The sequence below is a fragment of the Nicotiana tabacum genome, chromosome 1, assembly GCF_000715075.1.
Source record: "Nicotiana tabacum cultivar K326 chromosome 1, ASM71507v2, whole genome shotgun sequence".
In the NCBI taxonomy this organism is placed as follows: domain Eukaryota; kingdom Viridiplantae; phylum Streptophyta; class Magnoliopsida; order Solanales; family Solanaceae; genus Nicotiana; species Nicotiana tabacum.
In genome coordinates, this window is record NC_134080.1 from 75,297,807 (window position 1) to 75,313,770 (window position 15,964).

The following is a 15,964-nucleotide window of genomic DNA, read 5'->3' on the forward strand; positions in this document are numbered from 1 at the left end:
AACACCTGGGGGCGAGACTCAGAAGGTGTTCCAGTAAAGTAGGCTGTAAATCCCAGTGGGGTATTTGGATAACTTATGGGGATGTTGGAGGTCCCACTTGCCCTAGGAAAAAGCTCAGGGAATCCAGGGATCGCACTTGGTGGCTCTTTTCCATTGGCCCAGGCATCCCACATTTCCATCATGCGGAGACGTAGAATTCTATTTTCCTCGACCGTTGCTGACTCAGAAGTTGGGATGGCTGAGATCGAACTTTCCTTCGAAATAGGAATCGTTGGTAGAGGAACTTCTGAAGACATTTCGACACTTCCTTTCGACCTTGTGAAGTATGTATGAGCACTTCCTCTTGATTTAGTGACGGGTGGATGAACGTTTCCTTTTGATCTCGTGAAGTACGAATGAGAGGCCAGATTACCACAAAACCAAACCACTTTTCTAGGAACCTGAACTTATCAGCAAACAAATGGTTAGTTTGAAACAATCAACAGACAGGCAATCTCACATTGGGGTGTGATGCACCTATACAGTTAGGTGGGTTTTTACATGCTTGCAACAAAGACATGCGTCATTACGGCTTCTCTTTAGGCTTTTCTTTTATTTATCACCACTTTTCTTTCTTTGTGTTTTTTTATTATTATTATTATTATTTGCAGTTAAAAATGTGACCGGATCCGATGAAAATTGCCTACGTATCACGATGCCGCATGAATCAGATCATTACGTAGTTCAAAACAGATGAGTGTAAAAGAAGCACAGATTTATTACTGAATCAATCTATTACAACCAAGTAAGTACAAGGGACTCAATCTATTACAAGGGAAAATAACAAACCTTGAAAATAAGTACAGACTCAAACGGACTAATGCACCCTGATGCGAAAAGATGGACCGAAGATGCTAAGATACAGACTCGACCTATGAATGCATTAAGGTTTCGAAAATTGGTGCCCGCGGGGCATCGTTCGGCCTCGCCGCGGTCTTAGGTGTGAGATCCCTTTCAAGTTGTTCCAGCTCATGCATGGTCTGCTTAACATAAACCATCACTGCCGAGAGAACAGTAATACTGGTCATGTTTTCACACCGTAGACACCTTCTGATGATGGCATGGGCAATGGTCCTAATCTTGTCCCTGGTTTGCCTCTTTTCTATAAACAGGCGTTTTATCTGGTCACTGCATGTTTTTAACGCTTGAGAATCCTGCATATGCTGATTTTTCAGTTGCCGTACTTCTACCTCCAGTTGGGCCAACAAGTCGTAACAGTGTCTGCTTTCGATTTGGAAATCCTCAGCCTGCTCAACTGCTTTAACCTCAAGTGCAACCACTTTTCTCTTAATGTTGGCAAGCGTTTTCTCGTGGTCGTGTTTCAATTGATTCAAGTATCTGCAATGCTTATCTGCTCTTATTCTCCACTGTACTTTGAGCTCTGCCATGACATTTTCAGACTCTTCTAAACCATCTCGCCATTCCCTGACTTCACTTCTCAGCCCTTTTATCAACTGCTCGTCTGATCGACTCCTTGGTTGTTTATCAAGAGCCATTCTCAATTTCTGGATTTGGGCCCCAAGTTCTTCATTTTCTTGGGCCAATCTATTCTTTTCGCCTCGATCTGCAGCGACCTACATACTGTTATTGAATTTCAGACTTTCAACCTGTTGTTTCAACTCACCGATCTCTGTCCGATAATCTTTCTCCTTTGCTAACCAGTTCCATTGCTCCTGGGATGACTCAGCGAAATCTCTGAGATGAGGTCTTTTAGCTGGTCTCTCGCAGGACATGTCACCCCTAAACCAGGCGTGATACCCCGGGGAGACTTCTCCTTTAGCTGTATCCAACACACAAGTGTTTGCCGTCAGATGTTGACACTCACTCCAGATCTGGCGAACTTCTTCTTCGGGGAACCGACCGTCCGGACTGATTTCAACCACTTGGGTACTCAAGTCTTCATCTTTTGGCACTACTTGATACCTCCCAAGTTGCCTCAAAACCCGATACGGTGCATAGGGTTGGATGTTTTTAAGTCCCATCAATAGAAAGTGGGGCCTGGTTGCCGGCATGTATATGATTTCCTCAATAGGCAGCCATCCGAGCGTCCACTGAATTTGGTCGGCAGTGAGAGTTCGGAAGAATGGCGTCCAAGCTGTGACACCCTCGGGCAGACTAACCCTTTCGATTCTTGTGTAGAATTCTCCAATACAAGTCTTCTCGGGCGAACCGTAACCCAAGAGCGGGGAGCGGTGGCACAAATAATCGGTCATCCACATTTGCAACAATAGATTACATCCTTCGAAAAAGTCGCCCCCGGCTCGGCAAATAGTGAGAGCCCGGAAGTGTCAGCCATAATCATAGGCGCCAGAGTACTCTTATCATGGGTGAGCAAGGTACTGACGACCCCAACTACTTTTAGATCGATGTTTCCATATTTCATTGGGAACACTATAAGGCCCCAAAAAGCTATCATAAAAGCTACCAGCCTGTGTTCATCCCACTTTTGTCGGTTACCTCTACTGCATAGTTTGAAGTCTGACTTATTGAACCCGCCCACGTGGCCGTATCTAGCATATATGAGGCGGAGACTGCAGAAACCTTTGGAGAGATCTGGATGGTGAAATGTTCGGGGTATTTTTAGGAAATCTAGAAACTGGTGTACCGTGACGGCCCTAGGAGCAATCAAGTACTTGAACCTTAACGGAGCTTCATCACTTCCGATATATCCCGTTATTTCTTCCAATGTTGGGGTGAGCTCAAAGTCCGAGAAATGAAATACATTGTGTGCTGAATCCCAGCAAGTGACCAATGATCTGATAATATCACCCCGAGGCTGGATGTCTAGTAAATCTGGGAGATCTTTCAGATACTTCTTTACTTTGTCTTGCCCTTCCTTGCCTAAGTCATTCCACCATAATCGCAACTCAAAAGGGATCTTGGTCATTATTGAAAAGGGTTTGTTTTGTATCGTGCTCATCCTGCACATTTATTAAGGTGATTATGTCAACGAAAAACTTTTATTAGACTCAAAAATAAAACTATCTATGTTTTTTTTTCAAGATTTTGTTTTCAAAAATGATGGACTCGGTTTTCAAACGCGGCCTTTTAGCACTTCGGGAACGAAGATTTTAAGGCTGCGAGGATCAACCGGTCAAAAAATCAAAAACGATGACCGTTTATGCAATGTCAGCCTTCTGTCGTCCATTTCGGGAACATTCGGCTGTTTCTGACAACAAAAGCGTCACTTGATTTTTTTTATTTTTATTTTTTTTATAACAGTGACCCGATATTGGGAACATGGCCTCGCAAATCCTCGGGGACGAGGATCCTAAGGCCATTGGGCAACCTGGTCAAAATTAAAAAAAAATGACAAAAATGGCTGTTTATGCAAAATCAGCCTTCCGGCGTCTCTTTCGGGAACATTTGGCTATTCTTGACAAAACGACATCACCCGACTCATTTATGATGAAGTTAAAATTCTGACATTTTGGCTATTTCTGAAAAAGGGGAGGTTGGACCCGATGAGGGTTGCCTACGTATCTCACACCCTGTGAGAATCAAACCGGCGTAGTTCGGTCGATCGTGAATAAAGTAAGTAAACTAACTTTCTTTGGAATAATTTTTTTTAAATGCTTTAAAAGAATAAAGGTTTTTTTTTATTTTTGTTTCTTTTGGATTTTTCTAAAAAAAATGCTATAAAAGAAGAAAAGGATATTTATTTTTTTGGATTTTTGAATTTGACTCTATTTTTATTTTTGAAAGATAGACTTCTAAAAATTCCTTTTCTTTTGATTGGAACTTCGAGAATTTTAAAAGTAAGAAAAAAAAAATATTTTTGTTTGAATTTTCATTTGTTCTCTCTTTTTCTAAATAAGAAAGAAAATATTTTCTTTGGATTTGGCTGTCGCCTCTGAATTTTCGAAAGAGACACTTTTAAGAAAATATTTTGGATTTTCGAGTTTTTTTTTTTAAAAAAAAAAATTTACAAAAGTATTTCTAAAGAAAAAATGAAAATATTTTTAGACTTTTAATTTTTAAATCTATGACATTTATGAAAGAAAAACTTTTAAAGAAGGAAAGACTTTAAAAGAACGAATATATATATATTGATTCTCTTTTTTTTGATTTTTTTTTATTTTTTTGGAAAAATACTTCAAAATAAAGGAAACTCGTATTTTGGATTTTGATTTTTTATTTCTTTTTCCGTATAAAATACTTCAGAAAGAAGGAAACTACCCTTTTTTTTAATTTTCTAAGGAAAGATTTCTAAAGAAGGAACTAATGAAAAATATTTTTTTGGATTTTTTGAAAATTGGGGTCGGAACCGATGAGGTTTGCCTACGTATCTCACATCCGGTGAGAATCAGACTCACGTAGTTCGGTCCGATCAGGCGTAGAAGAAATAAACTAAACCCCTTCTGAATACAATCTCTTAAAGAAAAGGAGAAAATATTTTTCTGAATTTTTATATATTTTTTTTTCATTTTTTTTGAAAAGAGATAAAGACCAAAGAAAATCTTTTTAAGGAAGTATTTGGACTATTAGTTTGAATTTATAAAATAGACACTACAAAAGAAAAAAAAATTTTTTTTTTTTAATTTTGAATTTTCCCCCCTTTTTTACTTTTAAATAAATATATTTTTTTTTTGATTTTTCACCAATATATTTTTTTTTATATGTTTTTTTTAATAATAAATCAAACTAAAATACAAATTTTGTTTTCAATTTTTTTTTCTTTTTTTTGAAAATTCCGGCGAGGTTTTGACACTACTTGGACATTGGTTTTATTTTTCAAAAATAAGTAATTATCTCCCTACGCAGCTATTTCTTTTTTTTCTTAGAAACCGGTCGGCATGCAGAACTAAAGCAAATAAATGCGCAAAACAAACGGGATGCAGCAGGATGGTCTTTTCAATTCAGGTTGCCTGTCCTAGACGGACCCAACCCCTGCGTTGAGTCCCCTATGTCCAATGCAACATGATGCAGATAAGCGTTCCTACTAGGGATCCGACATGAGGTCATGTTATTTTATGTTCAAATCCTGAGTCGGTGTTCTAGACTGTTTACCCGAGCGGACAACTCGAGTCGAGGAGGGGGCAACTTACCGGGAACCAAAAGGCCATCCGGCTTCATAACTTGTCCGAGCCTCTTTTTTATTTCAGGGTATGACACTAGCAGAATAGGGAGTCTCAACCAGTAAGCACATCCCCGGAGGTGAAGAGAGAAGGGTTCGACACAGTTTATATACAGTTCAGATAATATCAAAGCGGTAAAAGACAACATTTAGCACGTTATGCCAACATGTAATAAAGATCAGATAATAAAGCCAAATATAACAATTATTCTAAGCTCGAATTCTTGAACCCTGAACTAGTGGTTCTGGGTTAAATTCTCCCCAGCGGAGTCGCCAGAGCTGTCACACCTCATTTTTGCACGCCTACCCCGAAGGGTAAATGCGCGAGGGAGTTTTTCCAATTTAAGTGACAATATTCGAAATGAGATTATTTATTTAATTCAGAGTCGCCACTTGGGAAAGGTTTGGCTTTTGGTGTCCCAAGTCACCGGTTTATCTTGAATCCCCAATCGAGGAAAATATTCGACTTTCCAAATGAAGTCTGCGAACCAGAAATTCTAAGTAAGGAATTCTATTGACCCGAGGGAAGGTGTTAGGCACCCTCGAATCTCATGGTTCTAGCGCGGTCGCTTAAATTGTTATAATGGCTAGATATCTGATTTAATACATGTTATTACTTATGTGCTTTCATTAAGTTTAAACCACTTTTATTATTATCATTTTTATAGAATTGCAACGTCGTGAAAATCCGTCTCGAACCACGTCACAGTCAATGCACCCATGGTTGTTAATACATTCCGACTCCGTTGAGATTTGAATTTGGGTCACATAAATGCGCACCCGAGTTTAAGAATGTAATTTAATTAAGTCGTGCCTAAAGAGTCTAACGCGTTTATTGTCTTTGGGGAAGGCAGTGAAATTCACTAAACAGTCCATCCCAAATTCTAAGTATTTTATTGTGACCAGTTATTGAGGGCCCCGCAATTTGCATTGTTTTATTTGGTAAGGCTCGTCTCATTTTATGAAAGGATAAACCTACAATGACTACATTTTTCTATTATGTCTCTATAAAAATGAAAGAGAAAAGGTCTTAATTTATTTACATGCTTGAGTTGTTATAGTTGAGTTTCGAATATGATTCATAAATTCTGAAAATGATGCAAGCAGGGCAGTCTGTTGCCAATGTGGGCCCAGGCCCAACGTGTATGACATAAAACTAGACCTGGGTCGTCTTATTCACATGTTACTACCTAGTTACATTATACTAGGCATGTTCTCAGTTTGTCAAATTAAAAAAAAACTTAGCAATCTAATTTTAATCCTAAACCATTTACATGCTGAAATTAACCAATATTATTTAATTAAACAATATTCCTACAAGTTCCGAAATGGCCTATTCGTTTTGATTTTTAACTAGACGGAGTTGCTACACCATTCATTTATTTTTAGGCAATATATATAGATAGTTCATCCGTTAAGCTATCGTCAGATGTTCCACTATATATATTAAATAGTTACATGATTCTGATTTTTGTAAGCTAAATAATTTATATATACAAATAAAATTCAGAATATAATTAAAATAAATTTAGAACTTCAACTCTTCATTTTTTCGTATTCATGCTTCCTGTTTCAGTTTACAATAATCAGCGTGTCAGTTGTGTACCTGATATTGGAAGCAAAAGAAAAGGGAGATCAGCAGAAATTCAGTAGCATACAACAACAGCAACCCCAGCAACCAGTAACAACCAGCAACGAGAAACTTAGTGACAGATTTTAAAATCAAGACAAAATCCAGAAACAACAACAACAACAATCAACGGACAGAAGCAAAGGGAATCTTTTCAGATTTTGAAAGACTAGTTAGTATTTAACCCTTAATTTAGGAATCCGTATATCAGAATATTTGGATTGTATATCGAGTGTATACTCTTCTTCTTTTGAATTTCCAGAATGTTTTTCTTTTTATTTTCTAAAGTCTTAGCATTTTTCGGAATTTCCTCTCTCTTAAAATTTTCTTCTGTCTTCTCTCTTCAAATCTGATTCAAGTTTTCCATTTATATCCCATCCCAAACCCTTTAATCCATTAATAAAACCACACTTTCTCCTACTAAACCCATTATCTTCCCACTCATCCCCCACTACATTAAACAAATATATCAACCTCACCCCATTACATCTTGTCCCCCATGCCTAACATAAACAAATACAATATTCCCCTCCACTACATTATGTCTTGTCCCCCATTATATTAAACAATTATATCACCCACACCCCATTACATTTTGTCCCCCATGCTTAACATAAAGAATTATTAAAAATGTTCAATTACCAAACTACCTCTCCGACCTTATTGCAATCACCATTTTACCCCCAAATATACTGCAATTTACCAAACTACTCCCATCAGCTCTAAACAATTCAATTAATCAAACTCAACCAAAATATAGCCAATAAGACCAATTTCTTAACCAAACTCAACAACAAACCATATGAACAACATGAACAACATCAAATTAATGTGAATGAATTATCCATATTGGGAACCAATCCTGGTTAACTCAGACCAAAAATGGATGAGCAAGGAAACAACAATATTAATAACACAATACATGATTCATCAACGAATCAAAAACCAAAAACATAAACTCACATTAAATCACTGGATTAAAATGAACTTCAAACCAAGATGAACATGAATTAAATCAACTTTAACAACAAAACATGACGGATTCAAATGATTAAACCAACATATTTCCCTATTACAACTAAAATTTTTTAGACAAATAACAAAAACAAAATCGAAGAAGAAATAATTATGAATTTAAACTTGAATCTAACAACATTAACAATTTCTGAAAAATACATAAAACACATGAAACACATTGAAGAAATAATTAATTAAACTTCAATTTGTATCTAACCAACATTAAACTAACAACTTTTTACCTAAACAATAAACAAGAACGGTAAAACAAACATGAAACAAACTGAAAAATTCACAAAATAATGAACAAAACAAACATTTACCGATTTTAGATTCGAGAAATATCACAACGAAATATGGACAAAAATAAAACTCAAAAACCAACTAACCGAAAATGAAACGACGAACAATAACTGACCAACGATGAACTTAAGAAGCAACTGAAGGAATGATGAAGCAGTAGCAGCAGTGAGGCGATGCCGGACGGGGCAGCATCAGCGCAGCTGAAGCAAGCTGGGAACGATTGAAGAAGATGAAGCAGTGGCGACCATGGATGTCGAGCTCAAGCTTGAGCTCGACGAAGAGGACGAAGGCAGACACGGCGGGGTCTATTTGGACGCAACAGAAGCAACAAGAAACAGTTGGTCGTTGGCGAGGTTGAAGGCAGCCATGGACGTCGAGCTCAAGCTCGAACTTGACGCCGAACTACGAAGATGAAGCAGAAACAGTCATGAACTTCTTTGAACGTGCGGGGGCTGCTGGAGGTCGACGAACCGTTCGTCGTCGACGACTGGATGTAGCAGCTGAAGATGAAGCAACAATGCAGAAAGCAGCGGCTAGACGCGAGGAGGAGGAAGGAAGGGTCGTTCATGTTGGTGAAGTCGCGGGTGTGTGTGTGTTACGTCGCCGTGGTTGTGTGTGTGTGTGTTGTCGACGTGGTTGTGTGTGTGGCGTGGGGATGAAGGGAATGAGAGAGGGGCAGCCATGGGAGGGGCTTTGAGCTCTTTTGGAGAAGAAGGAAAAGAGAGCAAAATAGGGGGGGCGAATCAGTTTAGGGTTTTTTAGGGTTTTTTTTTTTTTTTTGAAATGCAAGATAGGGGGTGTTGGGTTATGGATTGGGTCGACCCGGTTTGAAATGGACCGGGTCATGTGGAAGGTTGGACAATTGTTTGGGCCTGGGGTTAAAATTTGAAGAAGTGACCCAATCCGATTTTTCTTTGGATTTTTGCTCTCTTTTCTTCTTTTATTTTTCTAAAACTAAATTCTAAAACTCCTTAAATTATTATTAAGACTAAATTAAGTTATAAAAGCACAAATTAACTTCCAATAACAATTAACGCATAATTAAGTAATAATTAAACATAAAATTGTATATTTGGACATTAAATGCTAAAAATGCACAAGATGCCTATTTTTGTAATTTTTAATTTTTGTAAAACAAACTTAATTACTAACAATTATAGGATTAAATCCTAAATGCAAAAATGCGACATATTTTTTTGTATTTTTTATTAATTTAACAAATAAACATGCACAAACAAATACAAATAATTATCCAAAAATGTCACAGAATTCTCAAAATTGCACACCAAGAAAAAATCATTTTATTTTGATTTTTTTGGGAGTAATTCTTTCATAGGGCAAAAATCTCGTGCTTACAGAAGGTGTTCATCTTGGTGGAGCTTTGGACTCAACAACTTGTCCCGAGTTTGTTTGAGTCATATGACGTGATCGGGTTGTTGTATCCCGGGGGAGATAAGTCAAAAGGATTACGGCTGGACCAGGGAAGACTTTGTTGCATTGGGCTTGAATATCCTTAAAGAGAGCGAGATATACGCGCCTCAGCCTGGAGATATTTTATTTTTCAATTGTAATTGTATTTGCACTAACAATTTTAAGGAGATTCATTATGGCTACAGTTGAAAAATCCACGGACATTAAAGTGGGAGATTTCAACAAGCCATTCTGCTTCGACGGTACTCATTTCAAGAGATGGAAGGGTAAAGTAATTTTTTATTTGAGTCTTCTCAATGTTTCTTATTTTCTAACTGAGAAGAATCCAAGCAACATAGACAATTCCTCCATGAATGATGATGAGCTAATGGCCCTTCAAGAAAAAAAAATGAAAAATAAAACAATGATTCATACAAGTGTTGATATTATCTTCATAATTGTCTATCTGATAATTTTTATGATTATTATGATAGAAATTACTATACTGCAAAGAAAATTTGGAAAGCATTTCAGAGTAAGTATTATACCGAGGAGGCAGGTGCGAAAAAATATGCTGCTAGCAATTTTTTTTATTTTCATATGGTCGACAACAAATTTGCAGTAGACCAAGCTCAACACTTCATAATGATCGTTGGAGAGCCCAGGTCTGAGTGTCACGACCCAAAATACATTAAAGGTCGTGATGGCGCAGACACTACTGTCAGGCAAGTGAACACTAAGTAGTTAATTAAATTCTCATTTCAGTATTTTTGAAATCATTTCTTTTCCTTACATTAAACAATATATAATGAACTTCACTGAGTAATTAATGATATCTTTAACAATTTTAAATACTGAAAAATCTCATAATCATCCCAGAACCCGGTGTCACAAGCGCATGAGCATCGACTAAGAAATATACATAAAATACAACATCTGTCTGGAATACAAATTTTGGATAGAAAAGGAAATATAATACTCTGAAGGGGACTCTGCTGGCTGTGGGTCGTCTCGAGAGATGCAACTCACCTAAATCTCCGTATCCACCATGACGTTGCGCCCAACAAGGCCACTAGGCATACATGTACTTGTGCAATAAAAAATACACACAAGTGTAATATGAGTACGAAAGTAATGCGTACCTAGTAAATATCCAGTCTAACCTCGAAGAAGTAGTGACGAGAGGTCGACTTCGACACTTACTAATGGTCCAAAAAATCATACAATAGAGAACTGAATAAATATGACACAGAGTAAATATATGAGATAAACATGTATTAAATACGTGGTACAATTTTCTTCTTTATATTTTTTTCTCAAACTCTGAACTAGTAAGTTCCCTCCGCAACCGGAGTATATATATAAAGATATAGTGAATATCATCAAGAGGTTGTCATAAATCAAATCAGGGAAAAACCCTAAGATACACCGGCTTCTAGCCAAATATTACGCACGAATTCCATAAGAACGATATATATATAAGTAAATTGTGCATTGCCGAGGGTCGAACGACAAGAACCATAGATGCATCTATTAACCTGCCAAGGCGAACAACCCGCTCCCATGAGAGTGTGGTACATAAATCCTGCCGAGGCGAACAATCCGATCCCATAAGAGTAGTAGAAGGAGATACCCCGCTCGCGAATCATACGTGCGACGCAGATATTTATAAATAAATCAAAATCCTTTTTCTTGATTCCTTTCAAAATAAGGACAATTCAACGTGAAACTTTTAAAGAGATTTTCCCCGCTCGCGAAGTGCACATGCGACGCGGTTACACATAGATTTCTTAAGTCATTATAATATTTCTCAATTCTTTCGAAAATACGAAGTTTCACGAAAACCCTTAAAATCTTAAATTCCTCAATTCAAATTCCTTTCAACACAATTATTACACAACCCTAATCTTGTTTCTTCTCAAGACAGCGATAACATAAATTAGCAACAATATCAACAAAGCATGATGTAAGCCTAAAACTACCCGGACATAGTCATAACTAGTAGCTACGTACGAACTCTCGTCACCTCGTGCGTACGTAGCCCCCCACAATTAGAAGCACATAATAATTTAGTTCACCTATAGGGATAATTCCCTCTTACAAGGTTAGAAAGGAGACTTACCTCGCTCCAAAGTTCCATAACCGGCTTCCAAGCCCTTCCGACGACTCAAATCGATGCACAACGCTCCAAAACTAGCCAAAAAGTTAACAAAATCTTCCTCAGACCCACGTTCCAGGATTCCGAAAAAACTCACAAATCCGATAATCCATTCCAATATGAGTTCAACCATACCAATTTTATCAAATTCCGATAACAACTTGACCTCCAAATCTTGAATTTTCGTTCATGAAAAGTTTTACAAAAATCTTGATTTCTTCCATTTAAATATGAAATAAATGATGAATATAACCATAGAATCATGAAGTATAATTACTTTCAAATATATAACATTTACCTCAATCCATATGGTGAAAATCGCTTCAATCCGAGCTCCATAGCTCCAAATATGATAAAAATGGCCGAAACCTCGAAATATAGCTTCTGCCCAGGTATTTATCCTTCGCGATCGCGGAAAATGCTTTGCGATCGCGAAGAACAAATGCCTTGCTTTTCTAGACAGTCTCTAGTATAATGGCCATAACCTTTTGTACAAAACTCCAAATTATAAATGATTTAAATTTTGAAAACTAGACTCCAAGGACTACAACTTTCATGTTTTTCTTATCTCCCAGTTCCTTATATATTACGAGATATAAGCTTCCAAAGTCATCCATGTGCAACACATATTTCTTCTTCGCGATTTTCAAACTCTTCCCGAATAGGATGTAGTGTACTAGCCATAACCTTTTGTACACAACACCAAATGCCAAATGGTTTGATTTTCTTAAAGCTAGACACAAAGATCTACAACATTTATTTTTAGATCATCGCCCAATTCCTTATAGATTGCAAGATACAAGCTTCTAAAATCGGGTGAGTGCATCAGAAACTTTCCTCTACGCGATCGCGAATCACTGGCCAATTTCTCCCACTTTACTCATCGCAATCGCGACCAATTCCCCGCGATCGTGTATCACACTGTTGTAGCCAAAAACCAGCAGCTAAAAATGGTCCGAAACAACCCCGAAACTCAGCTGAGCCCCTCGGAACCCCGTCCGAACATACCAACAAGTCTCAAAATGTACCACAAACTTAGTCGAGGCCTCAAATCATATCAAACAACGCGAAAAACACGAATCACACCCCAATTTGAGTTTAATGAAACTAAGAAATTCCAATTTCTACATTCGATACCGAAACCTATCAAATCACGTCTGATTGACATCAAAGTTTGCACACAAGCCACATTCGATAGTACGGATGTACTCCAACTTCCAGAATCGAAATCCGACCCCGATATCAAAAAGTACACTCCCAGTCAAACTTCTCAAAAACCTTCAAATTTATAACTTTCGCCAAATGACCCTGAAATGACTTACGGACCTCCGAATCCACTTCTGGATGCGCTCCCAACACCATAATCACCATACGAAGCTTTTCCCTCACTCGGAATCCCAAATGGACATTGACAACATTGAAATGCACTTCAACCCAAATTTATGAAATTCTTCCAAAATGCTAACTTCCACAATAGGCGCTGAAACGCTCCCAAGTCATCCAAAACCCGATCCGGACATACGCCCAAGTCCAAAATCATCATACAAACTTGTTGGAACCTTCAAATTCCGATTATGGGGTCGTTTACTCAAAAATCACACTTTAGTCAATTTCTCTAACTTAAAGCTTCCAAAATAAGAATTTTCTTTTCGAATCAACTCTGAACTTCCCGAAATTCAAATTTGACCACGCATGCAAGTCATAATATCTGAAGTGAAGCTACTCAGGGTCTCAAACCGCTGAATGACACACTAGAGTTTAAAACGACCGGTCGGGTCGTTACACCGATGATATTAAAATTTGAGACAACCTTATTATTTGTGGCATAATAGATAAACTTTCACCTTCATGGAAGGACTTTCAAAAAACTATGCGCCACAGACAAAAAGAAACTTCACTTGAGATGTTGATAATGTGGATTCGCATGGAAGAAGAGGCAAGAGGCCAAGATGCACTTATGCAATCGGAAGAGAGCACTCTACAACCCGTCACTACAAAGGTAAATTTAATTACTTCAAATAATATTACTCCTGAAACCCACAAAAATACTTTTTTGAAGCCAAAGAAGAAGACTTTAAAAAAATTATGGTAGACCTTCCAAGAAGAATAATGGTGCAAACAATAAAGCACAGAATCAACAAGTTCAAATTGTGAAACCATGCTTTGTCTGTAGCAAGAATGGGCATATTGCTTGATTTTGCAAATTTGGAAACGTGGTCTAACACCACAGGCAAACGTTACCGAAGAGCCACTTCTGGCGGTGATAACAAACATTAACATGGTTGTAAATGTTGATGGATGTTGGGCTGATTCTGGAGCAAATTGTCATGTTTGTTATAATAAAGATTGGTTTAAAATGTATACTCTATTTAAGGAGCCCAAAACCATCATGCTTGGTGATTCTCACACAACCCAGATGCTCGAAAAAGGAGAGGTCGATTTGAAGTTTACTTCAGGAAGAGTATTAACGTTGAAAGACGTACTTTATACTCCTTCAATGAGAAAAATTTAGTGTCTAGTTTTCTTCTTAACAAGGTAGGCTTCAAACAAATTATTGAGAGTGATAAATATGTAATAGTGAAAAAAAGTATTTTTGTGGGTATGATGTATGCATGTGATGGGATATTCAAGTTGAATGTTGAGATGAATAAAACTTCTTCTAGTTCTGTTTATATGTTTTCTTCTACTAATTTTTGACATGCTCGTTTGTCACATATTAATAATCGTTATGTGAGAATCATGAATAGTTTAGGATTAATCCCAATGATTAAAAAGAATTTTGAAAAATGTGAGGCTTGTAGTAAAGCTAAAATAGCTAAAAGACCTCATTTTCAAGTTGAAAAAAAACTGAATTATTAGAATTAGTTCACATTGGTATTGGTGAACTTGGAGGAATTTTAACTCACGGAGGAAATAGATATTTTATCACATTTATTGATGATTTCTCTAAGTACACATATATTATTTGATGAAAAATAAAAGTGATGCAATTGAAATTTTTAAAAATTATCTCCATATGGTTGAAAATCAATTTGGTAGAAAAATAAAAAGAATTAAAAGTGATAGAGGCCGTGAATATGAGCCTACTGAATTTAATTCTTTTGTTAGATCATTGGGAATAATTCATGAAACTATGCCCCCTTATTCTCCTACATCAATTGATGTGGCTGGAAGAAAAAGTAAAACTTTGGTAGAATTAACTAATGCCATGCTCATTGAGTCAAATGCACCTTTAAATTTGTGGGATAAAGCTATTTTGACTGCATGTTATGTGAAAAAATCACAAGCCAAACTTGAGTTATCTGAGAGTTTGGGGCTGTTTAGCCTATGTTAGGCTAGCGGATTCTCAAATTACAAAATTTGGTAAAAATTTTACCACTTGTGCTTTTCTTGGTTATGCTTCTAATAGTACAACCTATAAATTTTTAAATCTTGAAGAGAATATAATCTTTAGTCTATACCTAGTTCTTCTAATTCTATTTTCCAAAATGAAGAAAATGATACTTTTAAGTTAAAAAGAAATAAAAGAGCTAGAACATAAACAGATTTTGGTCCTCATTTTTATGTTTTTAATATTAAAAATGACCATCTTACTTTACAAGAAGCTTTATTATCACCTGATGCTATTTTTCTGGAAAGAGGCTGTAGATGATGAAATGGAGTCACTAATTTCTACTAAAACTTGGAAGTTGGTTGATTTACCATCAGGTTGTAAAACAATTGGGTGCAAATGGGTCTTAAGAAAAAAGTTAAAATCGGATGAATCCGTTGATAAGTATAAAGCTAGGTTAGTTGCTAAAGGTTTTAAGAAACTAGAAGGCCTAGAATTTTTTGATACTTTTTCTCCGGTAACTAGAATTACAACCATTAGACTTTTTAATTGCTATTGCTGTAATTTTTGATTTGCATATTTATCAAATGGATGTAAAAACTATTTTTTTAAATGGGGACCTAAGTGAAGAAATTTATATGGATCAACCTGAGTGCTTTATAAAAGCAGGCCAAGAAAGTAAAGTGTGTAAACTTATTAAATCCCTATATGGCTTGAAACATGCACCTAAGCAATGACATGAAAAGTTTAATTCCTACGTGATTGAAAATGATTTTAAATCAAATGAGTGTGATAAGTGCATCTATCATAGGTCTTGGAATTATTCACATATAATTATTTGCCTCGATGTTGATAATTTGTTAATATTGAGCTTTAACATGAATGTTATTAGAGAAACTAAAAGCATGCTTAGTAGCCATTTTGACATGAAAGATTTGAGTGTGGCAAATTCTTGGAATGAAGATTACTAGAACATGTGATGGAATTTTCCTTGACCAG